This window comes from Zea mays, chromosome 5, assembly GCF_902167145.1.
Source record: "Zea mays cultivar B73 chromosome 5, Zm-B73-REFERENCE-NAM-5.0, whole genome shotgun sequence".
NCBI lineage: Eukaryota > Viridiplantae > Streptophyta > Magnoliopsida > Poales > Poaceae > Zea > Zea mays.
The window spans coordinates 169,768,281-169,784,483 of NC_050100.1; the positions used below are offsets into that span (position 1 = coordinate 169,768,281).

General features: G+C 43.2%; 1 long non-coding RNA gene across 2 annotated transcripts; it reads left to right on the forward strand.

Moving 5' to 3' along the window:
- The first annotated feature begins 21 nt into the window (after positions 1–21).
- Positions 22–14,660, forward strand: LOC103627209 (uncharacterized). Of its 2 annotated transcripts, XR_004849600.1 has the most exons (8): positions 22–115; positions 204–266; positions 420–555; positions 654–746; positions 1,666–1,884; positions 12,145–12,868; positions 13,194–13,545; positions 14,028–14,660. It is a non-coding gene; the product is annotated as an uncharacterized lncRNA (long non-coding RNA). The 2 variants fall into 2 exon arrangements; XR_002262424.1 differs by lacking the exons at positions 22–115; positions 204–266; positions 420–555; positions 654–746 and having other exon boundaries at positions 934–1,884.
- The last annotated feature ends 1,543 nt before the right edge of the window (positions 14,661–16,203 follow it).

The following is a 16,203-nucleotide window of genomic DNA, read 5'->3' on the forward strand; positions in this document are numbered from 1 at the left end:
GGACTAAGGGCTTTAGCATGTCGTGTGCGGCGCCATATTCTGCTGGAGCCACAGAGCATCAATTATCGCTCGATGAGAAGGTGGATAACTCCACCGTTGCATCTGATTCTGATGGGTATGTACCATATTATTAATGCCTCTATTTTCTGTTTATATAAACAGACCATTAATAATTTTCAATTTGTCTTGACAATATTTTTCAGGCTAATAACAACATTATTCATTTCCATCCCACAAGAAGGAATATCAAATGGTCTTCTTCGAAGGTAGAGTTTACCACATTTTGTACACAAAAATTGACTCGGAATGGTAAAGTGTGTACGTGTTTATATGGATGCATTTTCTCTAATTTTATATCTTCTCTATATCTTATGGGACCTATTACTGAATCACACATTCTACATTTTGTTGATGGCTAGGTCTGTCATCTTCTTTAGAGGGTTCAAAACCACCGTGCATTCTGTCTTTAAGGAGTACAATAGGAATGGAAGATACTCAAGGGTACCAAGAAGGAGATGGCCATGACTTAGTGCTGTAGAAACAATAATGGATCAAGTATGCCTTGGTCCCCTTCCACCACCTGTTTGTAGTCATCTCTTTAGTCTTCTAGGAGGAGTTAACCTCATATCTCTTGCTGGTGTTTGGCCATACAGAACACAAGACATGCTCAAGAGTAAACTTATTCCTGAAGATGAATTTGATTGGAGTTTACCTTTGGTGGGCTCAGGTTCAGATGAACAAGAAAGGTGCAAACTGAAGTATATTGGTGGGACGGACATTATGGTTTAGTTTTCCTTTGTGCTACAATAATGCTTCTTGGTTCTTCTAATCCAAGTCTTTTCTATTGCTCGATGCAGGTAAAGTTATCTATCAGCTAGACTCATGGCGGGAAAGGTTTTTTCTATTGTCGGTATCCAGCACCTAAGTAGGCCTAGGATTTTTTCTTCTGTCTTTAATTTTTTCGTGAACGCGCAGGAGAGTTGCGCATCATTAAATTAAGAGAAGAAACAGTCCAAAATGGACCAAAGTACAATGCCACAAAAGGCCAAACACAAGACCACCAAATCCTGACCAAACACAAGACCACCAATTCCTGCTACGCACAGGACTGCAGCTTCCTTCTGCGCATGGAAACAGCAGCACGCAAAAGGACAGCAGCACAAGTGCTAGCAGGCCACACACCCACACAACTGCTCTTCACTAAGCCCCCAATAGAACCCTTGATCTGAAAATTGCAGCACCAGGACCCAAAGCCTCAAGATGTCTAGCATCGGCAAGCCTCCAACACTCAAACTCATCCAGAAAAACTGATTTTATTCCATGAATGGAAGGCCTGACGCCATCAAAAACCGCCTTATTACGATGAAGCCATAAACACCAAGCCCCCAAGATGATGATACTATTAAAGCCTCTTCTTTTGGATTTGTGCACTTTCTTACACACCTTCTCCCACCAGTCAGCAAAAGTGGACTCATTAGAGGCAGGAGAAAAATTAGCCAGTCCCAGTGAAGAGAGAATGTAGAACCAAAATTGCCGCGCAAAAATGCAATTGCCTTTTCTAGCAACCTGTTCCTATGAATTTCTTTTATTGACAACATGAATTAGTCTATTTTAGTTCATCTCTTTCTTGTCACAAATTTAAATGAATATAATTGTTTGTTTCAGTGGCAATTCTGTGAAGCCCAAAGGTTCCAAGTCACCATGAGAAAATTGAAATGGCGAGATCTCTTAATCTAATTGTTGCACCTTGGAAGGTCTGAACCATCAGAGTTTAATTGTATCACCCATTTACACAAGTTCCTACCATCAGAGTTCAACTGTATCACCCATCCATAAGCAATTCCTTGTGTTGAAATTTATGAGAAGACATATGCCTCTGTTAAGGTAAACCTTATTCTTCAGTTACAAATACTTATTGTTAATGTGATGGTCTTAATTTTATGGTCGCTACTGATAGTCGCCTAGAGGGGGGGTGAATAGGGCGAAACTGAAATTTACAAATATAAACACAACTACAAGCCGGGTTAGCGTTTAGAAATATAAGCGAGTCCGCGAGAGAGGGCGCAAAACAAATCGCAAGCAAATAATGAAGTGTGACACATGGATTTGTTTTACCGAGGTTCGGTTCTCTCAAACCTACTCCCCGTTGAGGAGGCCACAAAGGCCGGGTCTCTTTCAACCCTTCCCTCTCTCAAACGGTCCCTCGGACCGAGTGAGCTTCTCTTCTCAAATCAAAGCCGGGAACAAAACTTCCCCGCAAGGGCCACCACACAATTGGTGCCTCTTGCCTTGATTACAATGGAGTTTTGATCACAAGAACAAGTGAGAAAGAAAAGAAGCAATCCAAGCGCAAGAGCTCAAAAGAACACGGCAAATCTCTCTCGCTAGTCACTAAAGGCTTGAGTGGAATTGGAGAGGATTTGATCTCTTTGTATGTGTCTGGAATTGAATGCCTAGCTCTTGTAAGTGGTTAAGAAGTGGGAAAACTTGGATGGCAATGAATGTGGGGTGGTTGGGGTATTTATAGCCCCAACCACCAAATGTGGCCGTTGCTGGGAGCTCTCTGTTCGATGGCGCACCGGACAGTCCGGTGCACACCGGACAGTCCGGTGCCCCCTGCCACGTCATCGTTGCCGTTGGATTCTGACCGTTGGAGCTCTGACATGTGGCCCCGCCTGGATGTCCGGTGTACACCGGACATGAACTGTTCATTGTCCGGTGCGTCGGTATGGGCGCGCCTGCCGACTGCGCGCGCAGAGCGCGCATTAAATGCGCTTGCAGGTGACCGTTGGCGCGGAAGTAGCCGTTGCTCCGTGGTTCACCGGACAGTCCGGTGCACACCGGACAGTCCGGTGAATTTTAGCGGAGCGGCTGCCGCGCGAACCCGAGGCTGGCGAGTTCCGGAGGCCGATCTTCCTTGGAGCACCGGACATGTCCGGTGCACACCGGACAGTCCGGTGAATTATAGCGCGCCGGCTTCCGAGAAATCCCGAGGGTGAAGAGTTTGAGTCTGAGTCCCCTGGTGCACCGGACAGGTACTGTTCACTGTCCGGTGGCACACCGGACAGTCCGGTGCGCCAGACTTGGGGTGCCTTCGGTTGCCCCTTTGCTCCTTTGTTGAATCCAAAACTTGGTCTTTTTATTGGCTGAGTGTGAACCTTTTACACCTGTATAATCTATACACTTGGGCAAACTAGTTAGTCCAAAGATTTGTGTTGGGTAATTCAATCACCAAAATTATTTAGGAACTAGGTGTAAGCCTAATTCCCTTTCAATCTCCCCCTTTTTGGTGATTGATGCCAACACAAACCAAAGCAAATATAGAAGTGCATAATTAAACTAGTTTGCATAATGTAAGTGTAAAGGTTGCTTGGAATTTAGCCAATATAACTACTTACAAGATATGCATGGAATGTTCCTTTTTATTTAGCATTTTGGACCACGTTTGCACCACGAGTTTTGTTTTTGCAAATTCTTTTGTAAATCCTTTTCAAAGTTCTTTTGCAAATAGTCAAAGGTAAATGAATAAGAGTTTGCAAAGCATTTTCAAGATTTGAAATTTTCTCCCCCTGTTTCAAATGCTTTTCCTTTGACTAAACAAAACTCCCCCTAAAAAGAGATCCACCTCTTAGTGTTCAAGAGGGTTTTGATATACCATTTTTGAAATACTACTTTCTCCCCCTTTTGAACACAATAGGATACCAAATGATAAATACTTTTGGAAAGCACTAAGTTTTTGAATTTGGTGATGGTGGTGCGGTCCTTTTGCTTTGGGCTCATTTCTCCCCCTTTTTGGCATGAATCGCCAAAAAAGGAATCATTAGAGCCCTTGAAGTGCAATCTTCCCCTTTGGTCATAAATAAGTGAGTTAAGATTATACCAAAGACGAAGTCCTTTTGCGTTTGAGCTTTTACTCTCTCCCCCAAGGATGAAGTCCTTTTCCTTGATGCTCATTTCTCCCCCAAAGAAGAGAGAGTTGCTCGGAGTGGTGGCGAAGTATGAGTTACGGAGTGGAAGCCTTTGTCTTCGCCGAAGACTCCAATTCCCTTTCAATATACCTATGACTTGGTTTGAAACAAACTTGAAAACACATTAGTCATAGCATATAAAAGAGATATGATCAAAGGTATTCAAAAGAGCTATGTGTGCAAGCTTAGCAAAAGAAATTTCTAGAATCAAGAATATTGAGCTCATGCCTAAGTCTGGTAAAAGATTGTTCATCAAGTGGCTTGGTAAAGATATCGGCTAATTGATCTTTAGTATTAATGTAAGAAATCTCGATATCCCCCTTTTGTTGGTGATCCCTAAGAAAATGATACCGAATGGCTATGTGCTTAGTGCGGCTATGCTCGACGGGATTGTCGGCCATTTTGATTGCACTCTCATTATCACATAGCAAAGGGACTTTGGTTAATTTGTAACCGTAGTCCCGCAGGGTTTGCCTCATCCAAAGCAATTGCGCGCAACAATGTCCTGCGGCAATGTACTCGGCTTCGGCGGTGGAAAGAGCGACCGAATTTTGCTTCTTTGAAGCCCAAGACACCAAGGATCTTCCCAAGAACTGGCAAGTCCCTGATGTGCTCTTCCTATTAATTTTGCACCCCGCCCAATCGGCATCCGAATAACCAATTAAATCAAATGTGGATCCCCGAGGGTACCAAAGCCCAAACTTAGGTGTATAAGCCAAATATCTCAAGATTCGTTTTACGGCCGTAAGGTGTGATTCCTTAGGGTCGGCTTGAAATCTTGCACACATGCAAACGGAAAGCATAATGTCCGGTCGAGATGCACATAAATAAAGCAATGAACCAATCATCGACCGGTATACCTTTTGATCCACGGACTTACCTCCCGTGTCGAGGTCGAGATGCCCATTAGTTCCCATGGGTGTCTTGATGGGTTTGGCATCCTTCATCCCAAACTTAGCAAGAATGTCTTGAGTGTACTTCGTTTGGCTAATGAAGGTGCCCTCTTGGAGTTGCTTGACTTGGAATCCTAGAAAATACTTCAACTCCCCCATCATCGACATCTCGAATTTCTGTGTCATGATCCTACTAAACTCTTCACATGTAGACTCGTTAGTAGACCCAAATATAATATCATCAACGTAAATTTGGCATACAAACAAGTCATTTTCAAGAGTTTTAGTAAAGAGTGTAGGATCGGCCTTGCCGACTTTGAAGCCATTAGCAATAAGGAAATCTCTAAGGCATTCATACCATGCTCTTGGGGCTTGCTTGAGCCCATAAAGCGCCTTAGAGAGCCTATAGACATGATTTGGATACTCACTGTCTTCAAAGCCGGGAGGTTGCTCAACATAGACCTCTTCCTTGATCGGTCCATTGAGGAAGGCACTTTTCACGTCCATTTGATAGAGCTTAAAGCCATGGTAAGTAGCATAGGCCAATAATATGCGAATTGACTCAAGCCTAGCTACGGGTGCATAGGTTTCACCGAAATCCAAACCTTCGACTTGTGAATACCCTTTGGCTACGAGTCGAGCTTTGTTCCTTGTCACCACACCATGCTCATCTTGCTTGTTGCGGAAGACCCATTTGGTTCCTACAACATTTTGGTTAGGACGTGGAACTAAATGCCAGACCTCATTCCTCGTGAAATTGTTGAGCTCCTCTTGCATTGCCACCACCCAATCCGAATCTTGGAGAGCTTCCTCTACCCTGTGTGGCTCAATAGAGGAAACAAAAGAGTAATGTTCACAAAAATGAGCAACCCGAGATCGAGTAGTTACCCCCTTATGAATGTCGCCGAGGATGGTGTCGACGGGGTGATCTCGTTGGATTGCTTGGTGGACTCTTGGGTGTGGCGGTCTTGGTTCTTCCTCATCCTCCTTTTCTTGATCATTTGTATCTCCCCCTTGATCATTGCTATCATCTTGAGGTGGCTCGTCTTCTTGATTTTGCTCTTCATCATTTTGAGCCTCATCCTCATTTTGAGTTGGTGGAGATGCTTGCATGGAGGAGGATGGTTGATCTTGTGTACTTGGAGGCTCTTCGGATTCCTTAGGACACACATCCCCGATGGACATGTTCCTTAGCGCGATGCATGGAGCCTGTTCTTCACCTATCTCATCAAGATCAACTTGCTCTACTTGAGAGCCGTTAGTTTCATCAAACACAACGTCACAAGAGACTTCAACTAGTCCAGTGGACTTGTTAAAGACCCTATATGCCCTTGTGTTTGAGTCATAACCAAGTAAAAAGCCTTCTACAGTTTTAGGAGCAAATTTAGATTTTCTACCTCTTTTAATAAGAATGAAGCATTTGCTACCAAAAACTCTAAAATATGAAATGTTGGGCTTTTTACCGGTTAGGAGTTCATATGATGTCTTCTTGAGGATTCGGTGAAGATATAACCGGTTGATGGCGTAGCAGGCGGTGTTGACCGCTTCGGCCCAAAACCGGTCCGGTGTCTTGTACTCATCAAGCATGGTTCTTGCCATGTCCAATAGAGTTCGATTCTTCCTCTCCACTACACCATTTTGTTGTGGCGTGTAGGGAGAGGAGAACTCATGCTTGATGCCCTCCTCCTCAAGGAAGCCTTCAATTTGAGAGTTCTTGAACTCCGTCCCATTGTCGCTTCTTATTTTCTTGATCCTTAAGCCGAACTCATTTTGAGCTCGTCTCAAGAATCCCTTTAAGGTCTCTTGGGTTTGAGATTTTTCCTGTAAAAAGAATACCCAAGTGAAGCGAGAATAATCATCCACAATAACTAGACAGTACTTACTCCCGCCGATGCTTATGTAAGCGATCGGGCCGAATAGATCCATATGTAGGAGCTCCAGTGGCCTGTCAGTCGTCATTATGTTCTTGTGTGGATGATGAGTGCCAACTTGCTTCCCTGCTTGGCATGCGCTACAAATCCTGTCTTTCTCAAAATGAACATTGGTTAGTCCTAAAATGTGCTCTCCCTTTAGAAGCTTGTGAAGATTCTTCATTCCAACATGGGCTAGTCGGCGGTGCCAAAGCCAACCCAAGTTAGTCTTAGCAACTAAGCAAGTGTCGAGTTCAGCTCTTTCAAAATCTACTAAGTATAGCTGACCCTCTAACACACCCTTAAATGCTATTGAATCATCACTTCTTCTAAAGACAGTGACACCTATATCAGTAAAGAGACAGTTGTAGCCCATTTGACATAATTGGGAAACAGAAAGCAAGTTGTAATCTAATGAATCAACAAGAAAAACATTGGAAATGGAATGGTCATGTGAAATAGCAATTTTACCCAAACCTTTGACCAACCCTTGATTTCCATCCCCAAATGTGATAGCTCGTTGGGGATCTTTGTTTTTCTCATATGAGGAGAACATCCTTTTCTCCCCGGTCATGTGGTTTGTGCACCCGCTGTCGAGTATCCAACTTGAGCCCCCGGATGCATAAACCTACAAAACAAATTTAGTTCTTGACTTTAGGTACCCAAACTGTTTTGGGTCCTTTGGCATTAGATACAAGAACTTTGGGTACCCAAACACAAGTCTTGGAATCCTTGTGTTTGCCCCCAACAAATTTGGCAACTACTTTGCCGGATTTGCTAGTAAGCACATAAGATGCATCAAAAGTTTTAAATGAAATGGCATGATCATTTGATGCATTAGGAATTTTCTTCTTAGGCAACTTGGCACGGGTTGGTTGCCTAGAACTAGATGTCTCACCCTTATACATGAAAGCATGGTTAGGGCCAGAGTGAGACTTCCTAGAATGAATCTTTCTAATTTTGCTCTCAGGATAGCCTGCAGGGTATAAAATGTAACCCTCGTTATCCTGAGGCATGGGAGCTTTGCCCTTAACAAAGTTAGACAAGTTCTTAGGAGGGGCATTAAGTTTGACATTGTCTCCCCTTTGGAAGCCAATGCCATCCTTGATGCCAGGACGTCTCCCATTATAGAGCATGCTTCTAGCCAATTTAAATTTTTCATTTTCTAAGTCATGCTCTCTAATCTTAGCATTTAGTTGAGCTATGTGATCATTTTGTTTTTTAATTAAGGCTAGGTGATCATGGATAGCATCAACATTAATATCTCTACATCTAGTACAAATGGAAATATGCTCAACATTAGATGTAGAGGGTTTGCAAGATTTTAGTTCAACAACCTTAGCATGCAACATATCATTTTTAGTTCTAAGGTCGGAAATAGTAGCATTGCAAACATCAAAATCCTTAGCCTTAGCAATTAGTTTCTCATTCTCATTTCTAAGGCTAGCAATGGAAACATTTAACTCATCAATCCTAGCAAGTAAATCAACATTATCATTTCTAGGATCAATGCAAACATGAGAATCTACCTTAGCAATTAATTTAGCATTTTCACTTCTAAGGTTGGCAATAGTGTCATGGCACATGCTTAGCTCACTAGATAATTTGTTACATTTTTCTACTTCTTGAGCATAAGCATTTTTAACCTTAACATGTTTCTTATTCTCCTTGATTAGGAAGTCCTCTTGGGAGTCCAAGAGATCATCCTTTTCATGGATGGCACTGATTAGTTCATTTAATTTTTCCTTTTGTTCCATGTTAAGGTTAGCAAAAAGAATGCGCAAGTTATCCTCCTCATTTTTGTCATCATCCTCATCACTAGATGTTTCATATTTAGTGGAGGACCTTGATTTTACCTTCTTTTTGCCGTCCTTGGCCATGAGACACTTGTGGCCGACGTTGGGGAAGAGAAGGCCCTTGGTGACGGCGATGTTGGCGGCGTCCTCGTCGTCGGAGGAGTCGCTTGAGCTTTCGTCGGAGTCCCACTCCCGACAAACATGGGCATCGCCGCCCTTCTTCTTGTAGTATTTCTTCTTCTCCTTTCTTCTTCCCTTCTTGTCGTCGCCCCTGTCACTGTCACTAGACATAGGACATTTTGCAATGAAGTGACCGGGCTTACCACACTTGTAGCAAACCTTCTTGGAACGGGGTTTGTAGTCCTTCCCCTTCCGTTGCTTGAGAATTTGCCGAAAGCTTTTGATGATTAGGGCCATCTCCTCGTTGTCGAGCTTGGAGGCGTCAATTGGTTGTCTACTTGTAGACTCCTCCTTCTTCTCCTCCGTTGCCTTGAAGGCCACCGGTTGCGCCTCGGAGGTGGAAGGCTCGTCAAGCTCGTTGATCTTCTTGGAGCCCTTAATCATGCATTCAAAACTCACAAAATTCCCGATAACTTCCTTGGGGGTCATTAGTGGATATCTAGGATTCCCACGAATTAATTGTACTTGAGTGGGGTTAAGGAAAATAAGAGCTCTTAGAATAACCTTAACCACTTCGTGGTCATCCCATTTTGTGCTCCCGAGGTTGCGCACTTGGTTCACCAAGGTCTTGAGCCGGTTGTACATGTCTTGTGGCTCCTCCCCTTGGCGAAGACGGAAGCGACCGAGCTCCCCCTCGATCGTTTCCCGCTTGGTGATCTTGGTGAGTTCATCACCCTCGTGCGCCGTCTTGAGTAGGTCCCAAATCTCCTTGGCGTTCTTCAATCCTTGTACTTTGTTGTATTCCTCCTTGCTTAGGGAGGCAAGGAGGATAGTTGCGGCTTGGGAGTTGAAGTGCTCGATTTGGGCCACTTCGTCCGTGTCATAGTCCTCATCCCCTATTGATGGTACCTGTACACCATACTCAACAACATCCCATATTCTTTTGTGGAGAGAGGTTAGATGAAATCGCATCAAATTACTCCACATAGCATAATCTTCACCATTAAAAGTTGGTGGTTTGCCTAATGGGACGGAAAGTAAAGGTGTATGTTTTGGAATGCGAGGGTAGCGTAGGGGGATCTTACTATACTTCTTGCGCTCTTGGCGCTTAGAAGTGACGGAGGGCGCATCGGAGTCGGAGGTCGATGTTGATGAAGTGTCGGTCTCGTAGTAGACCACCTTCCTCATCCTCTTGTGCTTGTCGCCTTTCCGATGCGGCTTGTGGGAAGAAGATTTTTCCTTCTTCTCTTTGTGGTGAGAGGAAGATTTCTTCTCCTTCCCTTTGTTGGAGGAGCTCTTCTTCTTCTCCCTCCTTTTGGTGCGGGACTCTTCCGATGAAGTGCTCCCGTAGCTTGTAGTGGGCTTTTCGCCGGTCTCCATCTCCTTCTTGGCGTGATCTCCCGACATCACTTCGAGCGGTTAGGCTCTAATGAAGCACCGGGCTCCGATACCAATTGATAGTCGCCTAGAGGGGGGGTGAATAGGGCGAAACTGAAATTTACAAATATAAACACAACTACAAGCCGGGTTAGCGTTTAGAAATATAAGCGAGTCCGCGAGAGAGGGCGCAAAACAAATCGCAAGCAAATAATGAAGTGTGACACACGGATTTGTTTTACCGAGGTTCGGTTCTCTCAAACCTACTCCCCGTTGAGGAGGCCACAAAGGCCGGGTCTCTTTCAACCCTTCCCTCTCTCAAACGGTCCCTCGGACCGAGTGAGCTTCTCTTCTCAAATCAAAGCCGGGAACAAAACTTCCCCGCAAGGGCCACCACACAATTGGTGCCTCTTGCCTTGATTACAATGGAGTTTTGATCACAAGAACAAGTGAGAAAGAAAAGAAGCAATCCAAGCGCAAGAGCTCAAAAGAACACGGCAAATCTCTCTCGCTAGTCACTAAAGGCTTGAGTGGAATTGGAGAGGATTTGATCTCTTTGTATGTGTCTGGAATTGAATGCCTAGCTCTTGTAAGTGGTTAAGAAGTGGGAAAACTTGGATGGCAATGAATGTGGGGTGGTTGGGGTATTTATAGCCCCAACCACCAAATGTGGCCGTTGCTGGGAGCTCTCTGTTCGATGGCGCACCGGACAGTCCGGTGCACACCGGACAGTCCGGTGCCCCCTGCCACGTCATCGTTGCCGTTGGATTCTGACCGTTGGAGCTCTGACATGTGGCCCCGCCTGGATGTCCGGTGTACACCGGACATGAACTGTTCATTGTCCGGTGCGTCGGTATGGGCGCGCCTGCCGACTGCGCGCGCAGAGCGCGCATTAAATGCGCTTGCAGGTGACCGTTGGCGCGGAAGTAGCCGTTGCTCCGTGGTTCACCGGACAGTCCGGTGCACACCGGACAGTCCGGTGAATTTTAGCGGAGCGGCTGCCGCGCGAACCCGAGGCTGGCGAGTTCCGGAGGCCGATCTTCCTTGGAGCACCGGACATGTCCGGTGCACACCGGACAGTCCGGTGAATTATAGCGCGCCGGCTTCCGAGAAATCCCGAGGGTGAAGAGTTTGAGTCTGAGTCCCCTGGTGCACCGGACAGGTACTGTTCACTGTCCGGTGGCACACCGGACAGTCCGGTGCGCCAGACTTGGGGTGCCTTCGGTTGCCCCTTTGCTCCTTTGTTGAATCCAAAACTTGGTCTTTTTATTGGCTGAGTGTGAACCTTTTACACCTGTATAATCTATACACTTGGGCAAACTAGTTAGTCCAAAGATTTGTGTTGGGTAATTCAATCACCAAAATTATTTAGGAACTAGGTGTAAGCCTAATTCCCTTTCAGCTACCATGGCTTGCAGTCTCAGGAACTTTTTTGCTGGGAAGCCAATTCCTTACTGATCTGAGGGACAACATTTTTGTTTGCCTGATAAGGTGATGAAGGTGGCTGGACAACACGATTATGGGTATTTTCTTATCGAGGTATGCTTTTCCTTTTTTTTTGATAATTGAATATGTTTATGGATATTTGTTTGTGGAGCAAGCAAAGTGTGAAAGGGAAACGCGAAAAGAAACGTGTTCTGCTCCCAAGTCACCTGCCATACTGAACGTGCGCTCGTTGTAACCGGGGTCGACCTCAACCACGACGACGATGCGGTCTCCTCGTCCCAGGCTCGACCTCCTCGCTGACCTCGCCCTGCTCCACCTCAACTCGCGATGAGGATTGTCAGCACGTTCACATCGCGCTGTTGCAGAACGTTGGAGCCTCTCAGAACTCTAGAAGCTGCCTACCACCACGCACCCTAAGATAGGGGCATATTGTGTTAGTCGCCTGCACACATACTGAAATATGGGCATATCCACCATGTATTCTTCTCTCAGTTATGTTAGATAAGGCTTTTACTCTGTCATTTACTGATCTGGTCTGTTTTTAGTTCCATTAGCTTGTTCACAAGCTTATGTTAGAGAAGGCATTATGGCTTTTCTCAAGATTATAACATTTCTGAATAACTGTTCTGCATAGGCATGGTACCATCTTCATCATGTAGCCTGGGATGAGCTGGCACCATGAAAGAATTCAAGTGGTTAAATCATGCATCTGCAAAAATATTGTACTCTCAAATGGTGGGTTGCTGCGTCACGGGAGTTTGGGTGAAGGCCTGAAAGATGTGATTCAAAACGTCGATGCAAGTTCATGTCTTCTCCTAACATTATTCCTACTATATTTGAATTTGAGGCACATATCATGAATTACTGCTAGGACATTCTTAGTGTGTCAAATATGTCATGTAAAGTGAAGTTCAGTGGTATGAATAATGCTTTGTTGTTTACTGAATGTTCATTGTTCAGTGATAGCAGCTTACACACCCCATGCTTTCTTTCTCTAGGTCTGGGATGTCCGTCTCATTATGGATCAAAATTCATGACGTTCTAAAGGTGTCGGATGAGTACCTATATACTCCCTCCATCCCAGAAAACAAGGCGCCTCATTACACTATTGGAAGTTGGACGACATGGATGACTCTGGCAAGATGCGGTAGGAGCACGACGACATGGATGACTCCGACCACGAGTCCGACAGGAAGCCTAGCAACAGTACGCATTAGCAAGGTTGACCAGAGGGGCAGTGGAGAGTAACCCAACACCCCCTCCTCTGACCGTCATAGCGCTTCTTTCCTCTGGCTTCATTTCTTACCTATGTATGGATGGTCTTCACCGCTGGTTACATCTAGCAAGTCCTCCCAGGGGTGAGCTCAATTTTCTCCTGATTTGCTCTCTCCTTTGTTTTTTTATTGATTCATCTATGCACATTTATAGTGTGTTTGGTTTGAGGAATGAAGTGATCCATCTTCTTCTCACTCCTCACTTTTTTATTTGGTTTGTGGAATAGAATGGGTTGATCCATCACCACCCCATTCCTCATGTATATAATACATGAGGAGTGGGTTGATTCCACCAAAATTGATGGAATGAACTTATGATGCATCACTTCATTAAGCATAGAGTGACTCCACAAACCAAACGCACAATTAATGATCGATGACATGCCTTCAATGCGATTGGTGGAGGCAGTGACATGAAGGAGATTGTCATGCTGCCAAAGCACATCAAGGACAATGCAAACAAGGACAGAGGAAGATCGAACATGCCATTTCCAGGTGGTGACATTTCTATTCTCGCGCGCCCACCCAACATTTTTGCTTTTACTAAATGACTATGTGCGTGAATGCTTCGTGGTTGTTGATAGGGATTATCTGTGCTTGACAAAACGGTATCCCAGACTTGCAATTACTCCAGAATTTTCTAAGGTTGGGCATTCTGTACATTGAACTTTTGTTGCTGATCGATATTCAATGTGGCTTTAGGCATTCTCTGTCACTCTAGCTAGGTCCTTGGATGAGCCACACTATTGACATGGGTTTAGGTGAGTGACTCATCGTGGTGCCTTTATATGGCTCGATCAATTCCAAATTTGCTATAGTATGGTTGTCACTAGAATTTCCTCATTTGGCATGCAATATTTACAATTGATTTGCCTGGTACTCTGATCGAAATGGGAAAGTTGAGTGCTTACATATGTCGATCCACAATATTTCTTTATTGTCAAGGGCAGAGTTAACGTGAATTGTGTGGATTCACACCAACTGCACCTTTGGATCTCTTCTGGGTCGTTTCATTTCAAAAAATCCTGGCCATCTCCCCCTCTATCTCTGGTAAACATAGAGGACTAGATAGATCAGGATAAACAAGGCGTGTTAATTGTTGACAAATATAATAAAAGTAAAATCACAGTAATGACGAGTGAACAAACATGCCTTTGCTGCTTCGTCTGTTTGAAACTAGAGATATCAACCTTTAAGTGCAGCTTTAGGTTTTTTTGGGATGATTCTTTGTTTATCATCGCAGGATATAATGCACATGGGTTAGTTCATCTCTTTTTCTTTTGCACCCAGGTATGCCATTTTGGGGATTTCTCCACTATGTATGTTTAAATGAGCACATTAATTAGAAGCCTTTTATTATCATGTTGTTATGTTATATGTTGTTTACTGCTTGCTTGGTGTAATCTCTAGACCCGTGGATCCAGTTGCTTTTGCAAGGGAAAGAGATATGCCTTCTGATTCAGATAGGACCTTAAATGAAGACAAGTGTTTCATATCTTGTAGTATGCCACAGGAGCATCAAAAGATCTTTGAATTGGGCTGAAGAAAACATAGAACATAGTGTAAAATCTTATAGTGTAATCTTATAGTGTAAAATTTAGAGTCTATTGTCACCCATACATATAAGTGCCTTGTGAATGTTTATGGAACCAGGGAAGAAGACATTGTTCTGTATGGCGAGTCTGTTGGTAGCGAACCAACCCTTGATCTAGCTGTTCGTTTCAATCGTGAAGAGATGTGGTATTAATCATAGATAAGGGGTGTTTAGTTCCAGAGACTAATGTTTAGTACGTGTCACATAGAATATTTGAATCTCATTTTACTATGGGTTTTGTATATCATAGTGACATTTGTCGTTATGTATTGATGTTTTATACTCACGTTGTTTGGTTGCTGGACTAGCGTTCGGCTGCTGCTCCTGCTACGTCACGTTATATAAAAAGTAAATATTGTAGCATTTGCAGCTGTCACAACTTTTATACCATCACCGAATAAGTGTACTAATTTTTAACTTACGTAGCGAAGCACGGGCACATACCTAGTATATATATAATCGTGTTTCAATAAATGTCTTATTTAAACAAGGTCTACATATATGATATACAGAAACCTTAGCAATGTACGTGAAACTAACTATCCATTGTTAATATAGAAAAACTAATTATGAATAATACGCGTCACTATTCACACAATGTATTCATAAGTATATTGATTAGAAATGATCATGTCTTATTTCCGCGTCAAACATAGTTCTAACTATGTTTCACTAAACGCAAGCTAAGCATGCTTTATGCTTAGAGGTGCAATGTGAAAGGAATAACTGTGAATATGAACGAAAAAGTATATATAGTAATTAGTAACTAGTCTATTACAACCAAAAGGAAAATATTATCCATACGAGTAGGATGTTAAAATATGAACTAACTAGATAGACCAAACATATTGTTCATATATTTGCAATGATCCCTAACCCATGAATACTTAATAACTATCACTTTTTAAATCAACACATCTCAACTGTACTCGTCGACAATGATACAAATTTGGTGATTCCGCTGATCTCAATATATGTTGGTTCAATTTTTTGAAGGTGTTCACAGTTGCTAACAATGAAATGAATGTGATGAATCTTCTATGTAAGAAAATGTCAAATAGCTATGGCCATTAGGTGATTTTGGTGATTAAGTGTTATTATGGATTGGACTAATGATATGTGCTAACATATAAGGTTTTAGTCATATAGATGCAAGGACCGACTTAGGTGAGACGATGTTGGCGATCATGTGCTCAAGACCTCAAGCAAATGATCGAGGAACTAATTTGAAGATCCTAGAGGACAAACAAAAAGTTAAATCATCAAGTAAAAGAATTTGGGATGCAAAGACAAAAATAAACACTCACGCAACACCAAAGTTGTAAGGATCTAGATGGCCAGAGGAGGGTAAATAGCCTATAAAAAATTTCTTCTATAAGGCATAAATTGTCGGCGCAAAGTGTTTAGTATAAAAAGTGTCCCAAATAGCAACTACAAACACTAGCTCTAGTTCACTTCAAGCAAACCCCTTACACTAGTCTAGTAGTAGTTGATTTCTATTCTAATCAGTTTACCACAAGCAACTAGCTACACAACTAAGCAAAAGAGATGAAGTAGAGAGTGACTACAATCTAGTTACTACTAAACAAGAACAACTAGCTAATCTTGGCTACTACTAAATACGAGAGCTATCACTACACAACTATACAAGCAATAAGCATTACACAAGCAATTGAACGAATAAGATACAAGCAATAAGCAATAATGTCGAAAACAACCTATCAAGATTGTCACTCTAATGTGCACTTTGATGTGGCACTAGAGGTATCCACTGAGCGTTAGCTCCTAAGGTCATAAAACCATGCTCTCTAGAATTAACATATGG